We start from the raw sequence: 22,848 nt of genomic DNA, 5'->3' as shown, positions 1-22,848 counted from the left end.
TCCAAGTCTTTCATGCTTTTCATATATTCTCCCTTCTGGCTCTAGAGGGTTTAAATATTTTTAAATTAGCTCATTCTGCCCCCAGAGGTCTTCATTTCTTCATTTGTTTTATTTGATCACATTAACTTATGAGCTGCCTGATATAATTTTGGAATATGTTTGGGGACAGAAATGCAATAATGAAATTAGCATTTTCTTCCCCAAAACTTGAGCTTCAGTGTGGACTCTGCTTATCTGTCATCCTTACTTTCTTCATCCCAGTGCTCTTCACATAATAAACCCTTAATATGTATTTCTTGATTGATGTATACATTTGAAATTTTTCATTACTTCTTTGGGTCTGAAATATTAGGTTTCCCAAATCTATCTCTTTTTTCTCCCATCAGAACTTTACTCAATTCTCTCTTCTTCAAAGTGCTAGTAAGCATCTCAAGTTTATCCTTTCAGCTTGGAGGTGATAATTTTCTATTCTGGGGGAAATGGATGCAATGCCCCAACATTTGTGCACTTAATTAAAGCACAAGGAATGCTTAATTAGTGTAATAAATGCAATTAAAAATGTCTCTCATGGAGAAACTGCTGCTCAATTTTTAGAGCAACAGAGAGGTGATGGCCAGGTGGGTTAATTAATCAGTGTTAACTTTCATTTGATGAATACTTTGAGGTTCTCTGATTCAATGAGATTATACAAATGCCATACACTGCTGTTACTATGTCGAGCTAGAATACCATTTCGATCTTACTTCTTTAGGCCCCTCCATGTAGCAGGATTTTCCTTTTCAAAGTTGACTTTTGCTCTCTTTAGGTGTAATTCTCTTATTTCTACGTCCCAGTCATAACTTGAGCTCTATCACAATGGAAGAGAGTATATGTCAACTTTCAAAAACTTGAAAGAGATTTGTTTACACATTAAGCAAGGCACAGCTTCATTTCTTTTGAGAGAGAAAAATCTTTTGCTGTCACTGTCATTAAACTTCACTCTGGGAGCAGAAAAGACTCATTTTCCATGTTATGCCATTGAGTCTCAAACTTCCATCAGTCAGTCATTTTTCAGCACCCCACCACATATGTTTTATGAAAGAAGTTTTGGTTACTTTTTTTTTTAATATTTTATTTATTTATTTGACAGAGGGAGATCACAAGTAGGGAGAGAGGCAGGCAGAGAGAGAGGGGGAAGCAGGCTCCCCGCTGAGCAGAGAGCCTGATGTGGGGCTCGATCCCAGGGTCCTGGGATCATGACCTGAGCTGAAGGCAGAGGCTTAACCCACTGAGCCACCCAGGCGTCCTGAAGTTTTGGTTACTTCTGATGACTCTTATTAATAGACTTTGCAAAAACAATTAAACCCCTTTACCACACCTAGTGGAACATATTTCTTCTTGGATCAAATTTCTGGTTGGAAAAAGAATACATTAGTACCTGAGATTTGAATGACTAAAGGAGTTAACCCTGGCTCCAAGGGCATAGTCAGTGACTTCCTTTCTTGTGCATGCACACTGGTGATAGCCTCTTGGCACTGGGTAGCTGGAGGAAACAAAGGTCTGTGGCTGCCATTGCTCTTTGTCAAGGATTAACACAAAAGTACTGACTGTGCTATAATAGGGAATCAGCTTGCCAAAACATTACACGAGGCTGAAGCTTCTAACTCACTGAAACTCTACTTAAGTTATTATATGCTTGGGTGGTTGCAAGAACAACAGATAGCTATGTAATTAATGCAAACCATGTCAGCCTCCCTCACTTCCTTCTCATCTCCGTGCAGACCAGTAATGAGGCGCCTCCTGACACACAATCACAATGCACTGACAAACCATCTTGGTGTGTGAAAAAGACACAGAAAAATCCAAGAACCATGACAATTCTAGCAAACATAGTTCCTCTTCACCAGAGATTTCACATCATAGCTGTTCCTGAGGCAGAGACTCCTGGCTGGAGGAGTCATTATTTGCCAGACTACTGGTCAACTTGCAGGTCTGAAGGGCTCTTATGCCATCATATGAAAAATAAAAGTTATCTACAGGAACGGTTTTCTTCTTTCTTCTTACATTAGTATTCCTGAGAAAATATTGCAAACAAATAAAAGATAATGATGTTAACTTTTATTATTAATTAAAAAGGTGGGATTTCACTCGATATTCCATGATATGCAATACTCACCACTGCGCCTTACGGATCTGTCCCTCAGCATCACTGCCAAATGACATAATTACTGCACTCTTTCCTTACAGAACTGTGCTAGTTGCTACAGGTAATACTTAAAAGCATTAAAAAAAATAGTCTTTGACCTTGTGCTTTACCTTAATGCAATTAGTGAAATGAAATTTGTATGTACAAAGATCCAGAATTATTAAATTCAATAAAATCTAATTCTAAATGGAAAATATAGACAAGATACATCATGAATGACTGAGAAGAGAATGACCATTGGAGAGGGTGAACCAAGTGCAATTTCTCTAGGAACAGTAGACTCTGAAAGAAGTGAATTTAAGACAGGAAGATATGTGGGAGAATCAAGAAGACTCCATATTTATCAAAATCATAGCCACTAAGAATGTCCTCATTGATAGTGATATGATAAGCAGTAATGCTCTGCACTGGGAATAAAATTGGTTATTAAAGGAGGAGAGACAGCACAAATGAAAGTTAGAGTTGGAGACCTTGAAATATATTCTCTAGATTTTTAGACTAACATGTGAAACAAAAAGAAAGATAGCAAGGTTAATTGCTAAGCCCCATAGTATAAACTCTAGCCTATATAAAAATTTACACTAAAGAAATATCAAAGGAAAAGGACTAACCTGTAGGATAACCTGAAGGTACTAGGTCTTTGACTTGCATTCTGACTGTTAGATAATATTTGAACTTAACAGCTTATAGAGAACAAATACTAGATGGAAGTAAATCATAACATAAGCCACAAAGTCAGTATTAGATATTGCATGTTTACAGGGCAGTAAAGAACTTAGTTCAATTACAGAAAAGAAAGGGAATAGTGATCTACTGATGTTTACAAAATAACACGTGAATAGTGTGTTATATAGATTAGTCAAGGTCAGTGGTTCCATGCCTTGATTTTTAGACCCCAGAGAGGCTGTAGAAATAAAGCTGCCTATTCACTTGGCTCCAAGTACATGTTGAAACATGTATCTACTAAATAATGGATATATTTGCAACATACATGTACTTTAAATATGCATAAATGTGTGCATAATGCATAAGTGTGAGTAGTACAATGAAAATTAATTTAATAAATGAAATCTCTTATCTTATGCCATTCTGTACTTTCTCAACTAACTAGGTGTGGTTATTGTTTCATACTGGGAGACAAACTACTTTCTCAAATGTTGGGCCAACTTACACTGATTTTTGTTTTTATAAAATGCATATAAAATGCATACAAGGGGTGCTGGGATGACTCAGTCAGTTAAGCATCTGCCTTCCACTCAGGTCATGATCCCAGGGTCCTAGGATGGAGTCCCACATCTGGCTCCTTTCTCAGGGGAGTCTGCTTCTCCCTCTCCTTCTGCACTGCCATCCCCCCACCATGCTCTCTCTCTCTCTCAAATAAATAAAATCTTTAAAAAATGCATGTGAAATGGTTAATACATTTTCATTATTTATTGTTCACTGAGTTATAGTAGCCCAAATATGACCCTGAAAACTGTTTTATTTTTTAAGATTTTATTTATTTATTTGAGAAAGAGAGAGAGAGAGCACAAGCAGGGAGAGGGGCAGAAGGAGAGAGAGAACCCCTGCTGAGAGCCCCACAGGGGGCTTGATCCCAGGATACTGGGATCATGACCTGAGCTGAAGACAGACCCTTAACTGACTGAGCCATCCAGGTGCCCCACCCTGAAAACTATTATACTTAATTGTTTTTTCTTTTCAAGTCTCACTGATTATTTCAGGATCCATTTTTAAAAAAAAATATATTTATTCATTTGACAGAAGGAGACACAGCGAGAGAGGGAACACAGGCAGAGAGAGAAGCAGGCTTCCTGCTGAGCAGGGAGCCTGATGTGGGGCTGGATCCCAGGACCTGGGGATCATGACTTGAGCCGAAGGCAGATGCTTAAGGACTGAGCCACCCAGGCACCCCCAGGATCCATTTCTAATGTATTAATTTGTACAATATGCATATTCCCAAATGACACGAGGGCCTTCCTACTCTATTTCTCCCTATAGAATTAGACTGTCTTTTCTTTGTCAAATGGCATTCATGGTACATTTTTGAAGACCAGAAAATAAAGATAAGTTTAGGATTTAGCTGAGACTAGCACATTTCGAAGCCAAACAAGCTTTTTTCATGTACCCCACACTTTGGCTTTTCATCACTTACAACATGTCATCTTGCTAAGCACAAATATTCCATCCTCCAAAAAGCACTAAATATTGAAAACAAGATTTGATGAGATAGGGTAAGTAAGATAGAAGTGATATAATGAAACAGCTCAAAGTCATGAAGAAGTTCTATTACAAACAAATAAGAAAAACAGCACCAATTTTCCCAACCTCATCCCTACCCCTAACACAGTTATCTACCCCTGTAACTTATTTCTGCAATAATAATACATTTATTCTTTTTCAGGAAATGGAGAGTCCTGCTGGATATGCGCTTGATAGCAGGGTATCTAGTAACTTAGAAGTTTAAGTAAATATTTTAAATTGAAATTGCACTTTGACTTGTGAGCTTTTCTTTCCAAGCTTCTTTGGCAGCAAAGGTTCACTCAGCAGGACTGAATTGCTCCAACCCTGGACATTTCATAGAAAGGCCTGCCTGTAGGACTGACCCTTGACCAACACCTGGGAGGTAACTAACCTCTGAAGGAGTGGAATATTCTCCCTGATAATGAGATTGGCTTTGCATGCCTTAGGTGTCAGGCTGTGCAGACCAGTTTAACCATGTAAGTTAATCCTGACAATGTGATGTCTGGTAAATACTTGTTTTTCTTCCAGAGCGAGGGGAACTGGAGTCCGAGATCAGTCACCTGGGAGACTTATGTCCATAACGACTGAACCCCAGTAGAGCCCCTGGACATGAAAGCGTGGGTTAGCCTCCCTAACTGGCAATATTCCACACATGTTGTCACATGTTTTTGCTGGGAAAACTAAATAGACTCTCCCTGGTTGTGGACATGTGGAAGTTTGCGCCCGGTTTCTCCTGGATTTTACCTAGCCATATGTATAACAGCTTTTTGAGTTATCTAAGTCCTTCTAGAGAGTTATCATGCCCGAGAATGGTCTTGGCCACCTTCAATACTATATAGTCTTTGCTAATTCTCCATAGAGACTTCCTTAATTTGGCCCTCATTGCCTCCCGCCCCCCACTCTTTTATCATCAATACAAAACAATTTAAAGGCTTGGCAGAATGCTCTTGGATTGTTTATTATTGTTTCATATATTATTAATTTATCAGTTAAATTAATTGCTTATTTTAGCACAAAGCCTATGATTGCCTTTTTCTCTCCAAAACTTGCAATGTTTTCATAGTACTCAGCACTAACTAAGGCCTCAATCAATACTTTTACTTTAGTGACCAGTCAAGAAACTGATGGAACTAATAGTGAACTAGAAATATCTATTTGTGATTGATCTAATTATGTTTTACCACATATTGGCAGTTGTCCAGAAACATTCTGGATTCCTATTATTGGACTGCCTAAGCGCTGATGGAGCCCATTTTGGCCAACTTATATCTGTGCCTTGCACATAATAAGCATCAAATGTTTATGAAATGAATGTGTGTAAAGGAAATCTTTTGTTGGATTCTGTAAGAAGCATGGTTGAATTTCCTATGATGACCAAGGAAGGGCAGACTGAATGGAAATTCTGAGTTTGAATTAAATATTTTGGGTCGAAGGATTGTTTCATGAATCTCAAATAATCCTATAGATTATTTTGCTTCCTTTTCTCTGTGCTAATGTAATGCATAATTTAATGATAGTGTATATGATATAACAAAATTTCTGTGCTCTGCTAGCAGTAACTCTCAAATAGTTTTGAGTATTAAGTAAAGGCTCTTTATCATCATATTTTTAAAAAAAAAGTACATTTTGCTCTGCACAGATTCTAAAAGTCAACTCAATACACCAGTATTGAAAGGATGTAATAGAGGTAACACTAGGTATTACCAAGCTAATATAGCCAGGAAAGTGACAATGAAGTTGAAGGAGTAAATTTTTTCTAATTAAAAAAAAAAAAAAAAAAAAAAAGGTATATCTTTGGCTCATTGGCTCACTGTCTTAAATCACACTCAGAAACCTGAGGTCAGTGCAGAGTGATCTCTTAGGGAATATGTTCCCAGGAGAAACAGATAAAGGAGTGAGGGATGCCAAGCAAAAAAACCAAAGGAAATTGGAGGGGGAGACAAACCATGAAAGACTGTGGACTCTGAGAAATGAACTGAAGGTTTTGGAGGGGAAAGGGGTAGGGGGTTGGGTGAGCCTGGTGGTGGGTATTATGGACGGCACGTATTGCATGGAGCACTGGGTGTGGTGCATAAGCAATGAATGCTGGAACACTGAAATAAAAAAAAAAAAAAAGCAAAGTAAGCCAAGTAAGAGTATGGTTTTAGTCAAAGTCCTGTAGAACACGATTCCTCCTATCCACAGGGGGATTGGGTTGTGTAACAAATACCTCAGGGTTATTGCTTCTCCAGGTCAGGGGGCTGAGTTTTCATGCCATCGAGTTATTCACTAAGGACTGCCTCAGGGATCTAGACTTCCAGGCATTCTTCACTTTTGTGAGCATAAGAAAAGCTCCCTCTCTTTCTCAAGGACATAACTGTGGGAAGAGTCAGAGGTACAGGCTGTTAGAAACAAAATTTAAAAAACAAAACAAAACAAAACAAAAAAACCTCTAAAAGGGATCCAAGAGGACCAAATGGAGGAGCACTGACAATTTTCACTGCCAATTAATAAAAATATGTAGTTATCAAAAAATAAATAAAATGAAATAAAAATAAAAATATGTACTTATCCTATAAAATAGAATCAGTGGATTACTTGTGCCTCAAAGAACGATACTTGCAAGATGGTTGAACAAGAATTTGAAAATTCTTTGCCGTAAATACACCAGCCTTAAAACAAGTTGTCTCATTAGTTGTTAGGAGATACTGATCAGGGTGGGGTATGAAGTGAACCTAATGGAAAAGAGGAAATAGTATACAATAAAAGAGGAGCATCTAGCCAAAAACAAGATGAAAAGATGTTTAAATCAGCTGTGACTTGGAAGGTCTTTGCTAGGAATATGTTTACTTACAATACAAATACAGAATAGGTCTGGAGTGTGAATCCTTTGGCTGAAGAAGAGATTTTGAGCCTACAATCACTGTTATCCAAATAAATAGAATTTAATTAAAAGCATATTTAAGTGCTAAATTTGAATAGTACATGAAGTATATTAGGGAATATTTTGTTTCTGTTTTTAACTGTTTGTTTTGTGTGTTTTCCTGCTGGCAGTTTTCTCTCCTATTGACCTCTGTGAGAACTTGGGAAGGAATGTTTCTGTGAAGATCTGAGGGCAACCTAGGTTGTGGAAAATTAGAATTTCTATATGTAGTAAATTGCAAGAAAGAATTCAAAAACTCTATTCATGTACACGTGGCCCTTTGATTTTGAATCTGCCACCTCTCTTCTCCAGAGTGTGTAGTCCTCTACTTGTTAGGTCTGGGATGGTTTTGTAACTTGCTTAGACAAGTAAAATTCAGCAGAAGTAATGTTGTATGACTTCCAAGTTCAGGCCTTAATAATCTTCTAGCCCTTCTCTACTCCTTTTGAAACATGGTATTGTCAGGTGAAGAAGCTTGGTCTAGCTTGTGGAGGATGAAGCAGAACTGAGTCTCCTTAAGCCTCCCCCCGCCCCCGTAACTGAGCTGCCTGCCAGTAGACTGTGGCCACATAAATGATCCCAGAAAATCCCAGCAGAAGAAAATCCCAGCTGGACCCAGACTAAATGGCTAACCCACAGAATTATAATACAATAAAATGGCTGTTATTTAAATCACTTAGTTTCAGGGTGATTTTTAAGGTAATAAATAAAAATTGATACACTGTGGCATACACACATGCCAGGACACAGTGTGAGTCTTGGTGTCTGGGTTTGCACCAAGTCTGCTACAGACATTATGCTTTTATACCAGAGGCTCTTGTGAAGTTGCTTTAAAAACCTCTGAAAAGAATGCAATCAAAATCAGAGTATGTTTTACTCTACCTGTTCCCTCCCTTAATTACATAGACAGCCACACTCTTGCATATACCTTGAGCAATCAAACCCAGGAATTCCTCTGGAATATATCTTGGGTCAGGGCTTGGTAAAAGTCTTTGTGAGAAGGAGTTGAGAGAACAAGCCTATCATTATATGTGTTTTTTCTATTAATAATAGCTACCTATCTATCTATCATCTCTCTATCCATCTATCATCTATCTATCTATCATCTATCTATCTATCTATGCCATCCATCTTTCATCTACCTATCTGCAGTTGAAGAAAACTAATCCAGTTATTGGCTGATGCCTTTCTTTATCACAAAGGGATCATCCACCCAATTACTATTATAAATACATGTAATGTGTCTTGATCAGACATAAGAAGTTACCTATTACCTGTGGAGCTGATGGGAAAAAAAAATGGGGCACAACTACACCTTCACTTTTCCAAAGTACCTGTGAATGCCTTGTTCAGCAGCAGAATTCTGAAATCTGTAGAAAAGCTTGTTGCCATTAATCTCAAAGCCCTCCTCATCAGTCATGTTATGATGTTCTTGGTAGCAAATGCTCTAATTAAGATTATAAACAGACTTCACAAACATTTTCTGATTGCCTTCTCATTAAAAAAAAAATTTTTTAAGTTGTCCTCTTGGCTGACACGGTTTATATTTGTTCCTCTGTTATGATTTCCACACAGCAAAGTGAGAACTTCCAAATAGAAGGGAAGACTTAGGGAGAAAAATAGCAGGTGCAGGCAAGTAATGTCAGTCTGTCTAAACTTAGTGGCTGTTCTACTTGAAAGATGCTGGAATGTAGGTCTACTTAACAAATAAATCCCAAATAACTCGAGTCTCATAGCGCTGTGTTAGAGAGTAACTTAAGGAAAGAGCACTGGACAGTTTTCGTGAATAAAATATATACTCTAAATGTGTGGAAAAAAAAATACCGTGTCCTCATAAAGTCAGTGATCATAAGAAAACATATTTGCTTTACTGACTAGTTATTTTGGGTATTTAATGTACTTATTTTAAGGTTCTTCTTTCAACATGGGAAACAGACAAAAACTGACTTAGATGAATTCATGTTTATATCTATAAGTTCAGCTTTCTTTTTGCTCACTCTTCACTCCCAAACTCTTTTATTTCGTTTCACATCCATGTTGTCACTTTTAGTGCAGTACTTCATACCGTTAATCTTCTCACTCCCAATATTTAATTGTCTTAAAGGAAAATTTATCTGCCCAGTATGGACATATGGCTAATCTCAACAAATGTACCATGTACACTGGAAGACAGTGTGTTTACTGCAGCTGTTTGGGTGGTGTGTTCCATAAACACCAATGAGGACAAGGTATTTCATACTGTTTAAATTATTTTTGTACTTACTGCCTGTGTCTGATTTTCTATTAATTGCTGAAATAAAGGTGTTCACATCATCTACTATAGTTGCTGAATTGTCTGTTTTTCTTTTAGTTCTGTCCCTTTATGCTTCATGTATTTTGAAGCACTGTTATTTAGTTCATAGGAATTTATGATTGTTATGTCTTTCGGATAAACTGACCCTTCATCATTATGACATATCCCTTTTTACCTCTGATAATATTCTTTGTCTTGAGGTTTGTTTTGTCTCATATTAATACAGCCACTCCAACCTTCTCAGGCTCACAGCTGCATAGCATATGCAGTGCAATTACTGGTATGGTTGAATTTTGGTCTATACTTTTATTATTAGTTTCCCTATTGTCTTCTGTATTTTGTTGTTGTTGTTCATTTGCAGCCCTTTTTTTCTACCGTCTCTTGAGATAAATATTTTTCAGAATTGTATTTAATTTTTCTATCTTTTTAGATATAACTGTTTGCATTCTTTCTAATAGTTGCTGTAGATATTACAGTATGCATGTTTAACTCTTACATTCTGATTTGCTTGAATATTGTACCACCTCAACAGAAATATTGAAACATTTAACTTCTTTACTTCTCCTCTCCTTTTGCTATAGTTTTCATTTGTATTGTATCTATCTTCATTATAAATGTCACAAGAAAGTTTTATATATATACAATATAATGATAATATGTTATATAATAGTGTGTGTGTGTGTGTGTGTGTGTGTGCATATGTGTGTATACATATAACACTTATTGTAATTAGAATTTAACATAAAGAGAAAAGTTGTTTTAGAAATATATTTACTCATTTAACTATGCTTCCATTCTCCTGGAGATTTTTTTCTTTCCTGTATTATTTCTCTTTTAGCCTAAAGATTTTCTGTTCACATTTCTTACAGTGCAGATATACTTGCAATGAATCCTCTAAGTTTTATCTAAAAGTGTCTTATTTCTTAAATAATATTTTCACTAGATATAGAATTCTGGATTGGCAAACTTTTTCTTATATTTTTCTTCTTTCAGCACCTTAAGTACTCTGTCTCATTCTACTCTGGTGCCCATTCTTTCCAGTGGAAAATTCACAGCGATTTCAGTTGATGTTTAACCGTATATAATATGTTGTTTTTCTCTGGATATTTTTAAGATACTCTTCTCTTTTTTATTTCTATCAGTTTTACTATGATATATTTAAGTGTGGTTTTCTTTATATATATATTTTCTTGAGTTTATCTAATCTTTGTGCATATGAAAATTTCTGCTCTCTACCCAAATGGAGCTTTTTGGGTTCATTATTTACTTGACTATTATTTTCCCTTATTCTTCCTCTCCTTATTTCAGGAATACATGTGTTGAACTTTAAATATTTCTCCACAGTGCCTTGAACTCTTGAAAATTTTTTTCTATATTTTTACTCACTCCTTAAGATTGTATAATTTCTACTAGGCTGCCTTCTAGTTTACTGTTCTTTGTTCTGTCATGTCTATTCCACAATCTAGTCAATTTTAACTTCTATTTTGTTTCTAAAATTTTCACTATTTTAATATACATTTAATCATTTAATATTATATATTATTAATATACTTATATATTAATATTTAATATATATTTGTCACTTCTCTTTTATGGTTTCCTCCCTTTTAATTTATTAGAAACATATCTTCTTATATGTCAGGGAATAAAATTACAATAGCCTCTATTAAACCCTGGTTTGATAATTCCAACATCTGTGTCAACTAGGGTTGGCTTTTATTGATTATCCTTTCACTTGAAATGAACCACACTTTCTTATTTCTTTGTATTCATATGTTAAGTAATTCAGTATTGGATCCCAGACATTATTAAATGTTATTATGTTGAGAAGGTGGATTCTGTTACATTCCTCCAGTGGATGTGTATGTTTTCATTTTTTGTTTCAGAAGACAATTAACTTGGTTAGTCTCAAACTGCAAACTCTGTCTTGTTTGCAGGGGGTTGCTGCTCAAATTGCAGTTCTGTTACTTTACAGCCTCTGTGGAAAGCTGATTTTATTCTGCTCCCACATGTCTGGTTCAAGATTCAGCTAGAGATTGGGCTAGGGTTCATACACACACTTTTGAGCTATCCTTCTAATTCCATCATCCTAGGATTTCTCTTTATTTTCTGCTGTTGCTCTGGGTTTTGTCGTCTGCTTTGTGCCAATGCCAAGTTATCAGGATTTTCAAAGGAATATCAGTTATCCTATGCCTTTCTGCAAAAGCAGTTTTTCCCTAATTCTGCAGCCATATTAATAAGAAATACCTGGTGATGGTCCCTTCTTCTAAATTTTAAATCTCTACCCAAAACTGTTAAATTGCAGGGATTGTATGTGTGTGTGTGTGTGTGTGTATGCACACATGTATATGTGTACATCCAGACTTCACAGTTGCTACCTTCATGACCTTTAGTCTAGTAGGGATTCATTCCACTATACTGAAAGAGAAACTTCATTTATCATATTGGCAGAACAATGATCAAAACTTTACAGTGAGTTTCTCAAAAAAAAAAAAAAAAACAAACAAGTGAACTTCGGATAAATTGTGTGAGTTTATATAGTCATTTAATTTTTAAGCAAATATTTGTTAAGCATACTTACTTGCAAGGCAGTGTAATAGCAGAAAGAAAAAAAAATATCATCCCTTACCTCAGAAATATGACATTTAAATCATATTCAACAAAGATACTTTAACTTAAAAAGTATTTTAAATCCAATGCTTTCATTGAGCATAGTAACATTTATATGCACAATATAGTAATGTCTTCATCACCAGAAATAGTCCCTTTTTGCTATTCTTTAAAGTAATTTTAGAAGAAAATATTTTAAGGCAGTAAAATCAAATATATTTCAATATCTGCAATGATATGCACCTTCCATTAACTTTTTACTGCAACTAACTTCAGCAGACAAAATTTAGTGAATAAACTATATTCTTCCTTCCTTTTCTTTTGTGCTTGCCAGTTCCCCTCTCTTCCTCTTTCTATTACTTTCTGAAACAAATATTTGAAGTTATTATATGTGTGGCACATTCTAAAGCAATGAAGATGAAAAATAAATAGATCAGGTAAGGTATCAGCTAATAGAACTTATATTTTATCAGAGGGAAAAAATTTGGAAAAACATCGGATATATTAATGAGTGTAATGTAGAAAACAAACAACATGGTTTAGTAGAAAGTACTGAGATAACTTTCTGACACAGAGTGATGAAATGGAAGATGAATTATAATATTCAGTTATTATATTGTAAGATTTTAAGAGCTGGTAGTGGTCAAAATTGAAAGGTCATCTAAAACAGATGGCATAGCCAATGTAGTGGCCCTAGGAAAGAACAAGCATGGGGTGATCTAAGAACTGACTACAGGCCAGCATGTCTCTGATTGGAAAGAAGTCAATATGGAGGAAATAAGGCATAGGATGATATAGAAAAGATAGGCATCACCTTATCATATTGACCTGTGTGTTCCAAAATATGAGTTCATATTTTATTCTAATTGAAGATAAATGGTATTGGAAGATTTTAAGCAGAGAAAAAACATTCTCTGATTTACAATTCCAAAATGATCTTGGCTTTTGTTTGTGGCATAATTTACAGAAGGGAGGAAAAGATGATCAACAAAGTCTAATCAAAATAGTCCAAGAGATGGTAATGATTTGAACAAAGATTGTCATACAGAAAATAGACAAAAAATGTGGAGATATTAAGTTTTAATTTAGGGGAAAAAATCAGCTGGTCTTGGTAATGGTAATTTGGGCATTATGGGAGATGAAAGAAAGGTTGGAATAAAGAAAGACAATTATACTTTGGCTTAAGCTTCATAAGACATTTCAAAAAAAAAAAAAAAGAACAGTTGTATGGATTACAATGGTTCTGTTTTAGCTATGTTTGAATTTGAGGTAGACACCTAAGTTCAGATGCCAAGTACATAAAGGAACAATTTTTGTAATTTAGTAATTTAAAGTTTTATAATTTAGAGGAATAGTCAGATCTAGATATAGGGATATGGGTGTTAAAAGTATATAGAGGGTATTTAAAGCCTTGTAGTTAGATGATATTTCTAAAAAAATGATTATACATATTAAACGGAAGGATGTCAAGACTAAGTTCTGGGCATTCCAACATTTAGTAGTCCATCGCAAGAGGAATATCCAGGAAAGTAAATTCTAAAAATTAGTCATTAAGAAATAAGGAAAACCAGGACAATGTATTGTCACTGACTGGAGAGAAAAAAAATTTTGTTAAGAAGAGAGGGGTTAAATATTTTATTTTTTTAAAAGATCTATTTATTTGTTTTTGAGAGAGAGAGGGAGCATGTGAGTTGGGAGGAGGGACAGAGGGTGAGAGAATCTCAAGCAGACTTGGTGCCGAGTACAGAGCCTGATGTGGGGCTCAAGTTCAGGACCCTGAAATTATAACCTGAGCTGAAGTCAAGAGTCCAACGCCTAACGAACTGTGCTGCCCAGATGCCCCAGAGAGTGGTTAACTATTTTAAATGAGACGTTAACTAAAGTAAGTAAAGACAAATAGGCATTGATACAGGCAATAGGTTAGTTGTCAGAGACCTTCTTAAGAGCAGTTTCAGTGTTATGAAGGGGCATCAGATTTTTATAGTAGGTTGAGTAAAGAAGTTATTAAGAGAGAGGAGGAGAAAAAGAAGATAGATTTTAGATAAATCTTTTAAGAATTTAGCAGAGAAATGTGGAAATGACTGAAAGGGATGCATGTGAGTTTTTCATTTTTCATTTTGTCATTCTATTTCACTCTCTTTCTCTTTGTGTCTCTCTTTTTTCTTTCCTCCATTACTGACAGAAAAGAGAAGATACTAGAATATGTTTGTAGCTCATGCAATAATATAGTCATTAGAGATAAAGAATTGGAATTAAGTGGTGACAATGGTGGTACTAAAGTAGGAAGAATTATTAAGGAGAAAAATCCTTTGACAATAGAGGACATGGAATCTGGGATATAAAATAGAGATATGGAATTTTAAAGGAACATGGAATTCATCCATATGTATATGTATATGTATATGTATACATCCATAGTGCATTTCTGCAATGTTTGTTTTTCTTGTAGGTTATAGAATATGATTAAATGATGCTATTTTGGATGTGGTGTTGTGTTGTTCAGATTTTCCCCTTCAGGAATGAAGTACTCACTTTCACAGATTCTGGGGGAATCAAGGATTGGCAGTTTTAAGCTGAGACTCACTCCATGGATGGCCCTTATCTGAAGAGACCAGTTCACCCAAGGCCTTGTCCCTTTTCTGTTGGTAGCATGTGTCCAATGACTGGTCAAAGTCTACCTCATTTGCCTGAAAATCTGAACAACTCTATAGAGCTATCTCATCTCTCAGAGTTCTCCACAGTTTCAGCTAAAGCCTTGTCTAATAATGAACAGGCCAGCTTTTATCAAAAAGCTGTTCCTTCACTTACCTGTGAGAATTGGATCCTGATAATGCTCTCCAATAAACTTTTATATGCAAATCTCCAACTGAGATTTGAACTGTTTCCTTGAAAGCCAATCTATGGTAGTTGGTAACAGGAGTGACTTATAAAGAAGGCCCTTGTGAAAATGAGATTTTGGAGCTCAGGTAATCTGGCAATGAGAACTCAACCACTTAGAGTAGTCATAGGAGCTCTGGTGGCCTCTGGAGCATTGGTGGCTTCTGGCATGGTAGTAATACAGCAATTGTTAAAACTTTCATAGATGTCAAACCAAGGTTGTATATAAACAGGAAGGAATGAATTTGCTGTGTTTGGAAATTATGGGGAAATGATAATTATAAGAGCTACAGAATTTAATGGCGACACTGAGAAATATTTATGTCTTGGAGAAAGATGAAGAAAGGCTAAGGGTGATTCATCACTAAAGGCTAAGCATAAATCCCAGACAGCATCCTTGTCATAACAGCTGAAAATACTGAGAATGAAGCCTAAGACTTAATTATAAGCATGGCAGAGTTGAATTCTCAATCTAATGGGAGTTGTGGGCCCATGAGAAGAGAATGGGGATGTCTGAGTTGAGGTACACAAACCTGAATCCCCAAATTCCTTCGAATATTCTGGACTTTAGAAGTGGTCTGCTCCTCTATGTTAAAGGTTGACACTCCTCACCTGCCTGACAATGATGCAGAATTTTCTGTCATGAAAGACAAGTTCTTACAACCTATTTAGAGAACAGTTGGGACTTCTAGGAGAAGAAAGGGATCTTAGCTTGAAGAAGCTGAAAAACCTAACCTCCATATGCAGGCAAGAGTTAGGAAAGTATGTGTGGGATAGATCCTAAAGGTGATAATTCTGGAGGGATAGAGTCTAAAGTTGGATAATTGAGACCTTATTGAATAGGAGCATGCTTCCATAATTTAAGGTTTAACATCTTAGAAAGGATCCCGGGATACCATGCTAACATATTGCTAGGAATGTCTTTGGAAATTTGGAAAAAGAAATGCCCAAAATAAATGATGTAGGAATGACAAAACTAGTGTGGCAGATGGGTGAAGAAGGGATCAGTAGGCTCAGAGATTCGATATTCGGCATAAAGGTAGAAAGACTAAGATGTTCATGTTCTGCAGGAGGACACAGGGAGAAACCCTGGTGAGGAGTATACTGGTGAAAGTGATCCAGCACCACTGAGAGGCTCAGATCATAGATGATGGTAGGAGATGCTAATATACAGGAAGCTTGCTAAAAATGAGGTTGGCAGGATCCCCATATAGTAAATGTCAAGCTTCAGTGTTCAACAGTAAGAAGACAAGTGGGTGCAATTATTATATGAAGCAACAAAACCATAGTGACAGCCAGAAAATCTATACCTGTTGAGAACTACAGAGATGTTTCATAGAGTAAGATATCCCTATGGGCAAGATAGACTGCCAACAAATATTGCTTAATGCATACAAAAAGAGAAAATCAAGTATGGATCATCAGAAAGGTAAGGGCTGCTGCCTCAATAAAAAATCATGATTCCCTTGCCCAAATTCCAGACTTCATCCACTTTGTTTCTTCTGTAATCAATCAACTGAAAGAGAAACTGGATCTCTAGGGAAAACAACCCTATAACACCATTGGAAATATATATGGTAATGATGCCTTGAGTCTTTCTTCAAAGAGATCGGACCAGATGAACAAGAAGCAGCGAGTATACGAAAGTCCTTTTGGGAGACAACTCTCCATGGTCTCTAGAATTTCTGCTTGTTTCCAAGCAAAGGCACTGAGTGCATTTGTACCAGACTATCTTTTCAAGAATCTTTGTGTACCAATGAGACTGGCAAAATATTGTGTCTCTCTCCCTCAAAATATAGGATAGGTTTGTTTACTGTTCATGGTAATATAGACAGTCCCCTTCTGGACGTAAGTAAGGCAGACTTACTACTCAGTCTCTAAGATTTCAGTTTACTAACTTAGGTACTTCAGCTGTGATGCAAACCTACTGTGCTTGCAGAGTTTACCTGGTTTTTGTTGCAAGGAAAACTGAGACAAACACCATATTCATGCTATGTGGTGAGTAACATGATTCTTCACCTCTGATCCAAGAGTTTTGCATCTTTATCCAGCATCTATAAAGTTGTCACAATTTAGCTTGAAAATAGGATAAAGTCTTAACATTAGGATAATATCTTAAATATTCTTTACTGTTCTTAACTGTAGGCCTTCCTAGGATTCAGAGACTGGTCACATCAATAAAGTCTCTGGGGTCCAATATTCTAGGGCATGAGACATCATTACATTCCTCACTGCCCCCATACTAACAAGGAGACATAATATCTGGTAGGTCTTTTTGGGTTCTAGGAACATTTTCTGCACATGGGAATATTTCTTTGACATGTATATCAGATGACACTAAAGGATGTCAGTTTTGGTTTTTCCAGAATTGGAAAGGATTCTGCAACCTATGGTATGAACAGTATTTCTGGTGGAAACAGATGCTGTTTGGTGTATATGGAAAGCTCTAGCAGAAGAATCACAATGTAGCTCACTAGGTTTCTGGAGAAAGACTGTATCAGCTGTACCAGACAAATGTATGCCTTTCAGAAAGCTGGCTTGATATGAAGCAGGAGATCAACAATTTGATCATGTTATGAAGTGGGCTTGGGACCAGGAGTCCCCATTAAGAGCTTGATTCTATATACCACCAACTAGTGAGATGGAGCATTATAGACAGTGATCTATTTTAAGAGAAGAATAGTGCATCTAGGATAAATCATAGGGAAGTGTGGAGGTCACAAGCAAGCTGCGTCAGTAGGAGTCCCAGATGCCTATGTCATCCAGTATGGTTGCACCAGAGCCTCTTCCTTGGCACACACCAATGATGGTATGAAGATGACCCCATATGACCAGCTAACATGGGAAGAGAAAGACTATTTATTTCATAGGTTGATTGGCTCAGTATATGAGCACAAATCCCAAGTAGATTGTAACTGCCATACATTTTCCCTCATGGGCTGCCAGAAGAACAATGATGAGTGGAATCACCCCACTAGTCAGAGGTTAGTGTGGTACACCTGGCAACTCACCATGTATAGAAAGATGGGCAGTAGCAAATGACTTGACTGGTTGGAGCCAGAGAACTGAAAGGAGAAAGATTAGAAGAGCAAGGAAAAGACAGTCTGAGGAAGAGGCATGAGGAAAGACCTTGTATGTGGTCCCAAGTTGTGAGTATTTTCGTGATACATATTAATACCAGTCACAGAATATCCATCTCAGAAGAGCCACTTTGAAACCAAGAGTAATCAACTGATGTCAGCTACCTTTGGTCATTGGCCATCCTGGTGCATCTAGACATTAAGGGAGAAATCAGAACTATGCAAAACAAATGAGGATTTATCAGTTTCTTCAGGATTTATCAATTTATTCTCTGCCAATGTCTTAATGTCATCACTTTGATGAGGTCAACATTCACTTAGATAAACAAATCTAGCTGTGCAGTGATACCCCGTCTCCTCAGCAGCCCTCATTCCACTCTGATCCTTAGGACAATCATGATGGAAAAGTTACAAAGATTAAGGAATTAGATATAATTCTTATAATTATGCTTCCCAGCTTTCTTACTGGATTCACTCTGTATGTCCTTGAAACCATTTCCACACTCTTGTTTGGGACAAAAGAGTCCACTGAACTCTCATTTTTGTTCCCCAGAAGATAAGATTAAAAAGTTAATTATAGCAGAGGAAATATATATAGAACTAAAGAACACAGGGTCCAAATAATGATTATGAAACAGGTTGCATCCTGTATTAGCTTTGAGCATAGATGAATTACCCAGCCTTCTTGAATCTTAGTTTACTCATTTTAAAAATGGTTTAAATGAGGTAATTCAGAGGAAGCACTGACATAGGGTCTTATATATGGAAACCATTCATTAGTAATAACCTGATAATATTATTAGTAAACTCTATGCTAAAACAAGAATAGTGGTTGTTAAAATAGAATGTAAGATTAAATGAAGATGAAGTAACATAAAAATTATTTCACATTTGGATGTACTAAAATATTGTTAGATCTTAACCATTCTCTGGTGATATTCTTAATAAATAAACCTAATTTATATTATGGCCACACATTGGTTTAGCTCAATATTTACTTGCATATCTTCCTTATTCTTTCACCACACACACACACACACACACACACACACACACACACACAATTAATTCAACATTTTAACTGTATATAAAGTATCAAACTATCAAACATATTAATTTAATCTCAGACTGTGGGATTTTGTGATAATTCAAGCAATGGTATATTGGAATATACCTCTTTGCCCTGGAACAAAAGAGTTTACTGAGAAAATGGATAATATAAGTAGTACCAAAAAGGAAAATTTAAGGTGCTTAAGAGAACAAACCCTTACAGTTCTTTAATTATTCATATCATGAGGAATAATATTGACAGTTTACAATGTGTTGGCACTATGCTATACTATAAATTTTTTAAACTTAATTTTTATTTTATCAATGTTACACATGCTTCTACTTTTTATTTTAAAAATCCCAATAAACATTCCCCAAAGTTTTATAGAATATGTCATTTAAAAAACAGTTTTCTGACCCCTCCTTCCTCCTCATATTTTTCTGTTACCCAAAGGAAGTGACTTTTGGTTCTTTTAATAGACCTGTTCACAATTTTCTTTATATCTCTAAATAATATGCTTATATAGTTACTTTGTAATTCTTTAGAAAGATGAGACATTAACAGGGTCTTTCTCACCCCATTTTGCCCTCAAATATATGTACTTTTCTTATGTCTCCATCATCCAAAAATGATTATGTGATAATTTGGATTAAATCTATATTTAATAATTAACCTATCAAATCACTTCTTGTTTTCCCTTAAGTCAATAATTTCCCAGTTTCTTTTTTTTAATTATGGTTTTCTATTAATTTTCACTAATTTATTCCATTTTTCCCTCCTTCTGTTGAAATTGTATTCCAGTATATGAAGATCCCTTAGGTATTCCCTCTGTGTCCCGTTCTCAAAATAATGTTTGTGGGCATCTCCTGACTTGCTTCAATCTCAGTTGATTAACCTCTAGAATTGCTGTCCAGCTGTCTTTTGGAATTTCCCTTTTGCCATTGCATGGGGGATTTCCTTGGCCTCTCTTCTGGGTCAGAAACTGTGTTTCCCTTATGCTGCATCTCCATTTTTGGTTTATTTTCTTGTTTCTGGGAAAGAGTGTCATGCTGTCAATAAGACCGTGCACTTAGGGGGGGAAGGTTTTGTGTCTCACATGCCTAAAATGTCTTTATTCTACCTTCACTCTTAGTTGATAGTGACTAGGTATAGTATTTAGGTTGGACATAATTTTATCTTGGAATTTTAAAAACATTTTTCCATTTTTCTTGTTTCAGTTTCTCTTTGTTTGTTTCATTTTAAGAAATAGGATGCCAATTTGACTTTGGAAGCTTAAAAATAACCTGCTTGCACTGTTGTCCTACAATTCAAGATGCTGTGTTTTTGTATAGATGTATTTTCATTGACGCTTCATAGGCTCTTTCAATATGGCTACTCAGTTTCCTTGTTTTTTTTTTTTTTTTTTTTTTTTAAGATTTTATTTATTTATTTATTTGACAGAGAGAGAGAGATCACAAGTAGGCAGAGAGAGAGGGGAAGCAGGCTCCCTGCTGAGCAGAGAGCCCAATGTGGGACTCGATCCCAGAACCCTGAGATCATGACCTGAGCCAAAGGCAAAGGCTTAACCCACTGAGCCACCCAGGCGCCCAGTTTCCTAGGTTTTAAGAATGAATCCAGAGATTTTCCTTTGTTTTGTTTTCTGTTTCTTGTTTTAATTCCTTTCTCTGTTCTTCTGCTCATTCTCTCTTAAGATCTGCTATGCAGACATTGGAACTCCTGTACCAATGTTCAGGTTGTTTCTCTGATATTTTTCATCTCAGTCTTTTGCTCTTCTTTTTGCCTTTTTTTTTTTTTTTCAAATTTACCTTTCAATCTTTTTATTACATTTTTCATTTCTCTTATAATTTCCATTCCCTAAAGTTCATATTTGTTTTATTAATTTTTTTCAAATTATCCTCCTATTATTTCCTAGATTATCTATCTCTCTACAGTCACTTGGACACTGAACTTCTTCCTCTTCTATATGGATGTTGAAGATTTTTTTTTCAGAAACTTATTTTTCCTGGATTGTCTCTTTTTCCACCCATTTGTTCTTATTTGTTTATTTGTTCTGGCTTCTCTCCTGGTTATTGTTTGCTGTCTACTTGAATTTATGAGTGTAAACTAAGAGACTTATTGGAAGCTCTGAATTCTTGGGTGGGAATCGTCAACTGTAATGTTCAGTCAGGGTATTCTAGTTTGTCTGTTTCACTGAGCAATTGTCTATATCAGCACATTTAGAACTTTTCCCATGAGCTAGTCATATTCTCCAGAGAAATCTCTTGATTTCTTCTGCCTGTAAGATAGCAAACTGGCTGAAATTCTGGTGGTTATGTTTCAATAGTCCCCAATATCATGGTGTGCAAAGTAGTGTACCCTTCCACAACTGTGATTGACATTGTCTAGACTAGAGATCACTGAGCACCCTCTTCAGAGCATAAAATTCCAATCTTCTGATGGGGTGAGAGGTGGTACTTAGTCACCTAGGCAAGTAGGAGATGGAATCTGGGAAGACTGTAAATCAATGTTTTGCAGTGAGACAGGTTGGTTGATATTTTGGGCTGGACGATTCTTTGTTGTGCTGCATATAGTGCAGAAATAGATCATCACTGATCCAAGTTCACTGAATGCTAGAAGCCCCCCTTAGTCATTGTGATAACCAACACTGCAGTATTCCCAGGACTCAGAGAGATGAAACTGAGTAGATGGAGAAGTGACTTCTAAACACCCTTTTATCCACTTTTCTTATTTTAAGTCCTATATAAACCCCCTCCCAGACACCACCAATTCTTGAGATTTTTAACAACTCTGCCAGAGTGTGACCAATTCTGGCATGTTTTAGGGTTTATTCAGTGTAAATCGAATTGCTTCTTTGACTTAGGTGCTGCCAGTTTTGAACTCAGCTTTTGGAGGTTTCATACATTATTTAATATCTATCGACTTTCCCAGCTTCCAAAATGTTATTGCTAATGTTTCCTTTTCTTTGTTCTCTTTGTGAGTTTGTATATTTTTTTAAAGATTCTTTTTTTTTTTGTCACTTTAGTGGCGTTTCAGCAGAGAATGGAGGTTAATGAGCACATTCTACCTACTGTCTCTAACTGTTATGATATGTCCCTTTTGTGTACTATTTCATTTATGCCCGCAATAACCATATGAGGAAGAAACTTAAATTATCTCCATGTTTAACCAAAGAAACTGAGGCTTACAGAGCTAATTTTCCTTACCTTAGTGGCCCAGCTATTAAGAAACAGAGCAGGGGCACCTGGGTGGCTCAGTGGGTTAAAGCCTCTGCCTTTGGCTCAGGTCATGATCCCAGGGTCCTGGGATCGAGCCCCATATCGGGCTTTTTGCTCAGTGGGGTGCCTACTTCCTCCTCTCTCTCTCTCTGCCTGCCTCTCCACCTACTTGTGATCTCTCTCCTTCTCTGTCAAAAAAAAAGGAAACAGAGCAAAACATTTCAGTGAGTGCTCTCACAACCTGCTCTCAGAGCTGTTGACTATGTGTTTGCTTGGTTTCTGAGGGATTCTTGCTGTTTCACGTGGGTGCAGTGTGAGCATAATGTAGAGAGGGTAGTGTGGACAAGAAGCAGTTTCAAGAATTGGAGTATAGGTTCCCTCCCAGTGCCTCATA

This window comes from Lontra canadensis, unplaced genomic scaffold, assembly GCF_010015895.1.
Source record: "Lontra canadensis isolate GAN:19392208 unplaced genomic scaffold, GSC_riverotter_1.0 scaffold17, whole genome shotgun sequence".
In the NCBI taxonomy this organism is placed as follows: Eukaryota; Metazoa; Chordata; class Mammalia; order Carnivora; family Mustelidae; genus Lontra; species Lontra canadensis.
The sequence above is the reverse complement of the archived record's forward strand: the minus strand, read 5'-3'. Positions refer to the sequence as shown.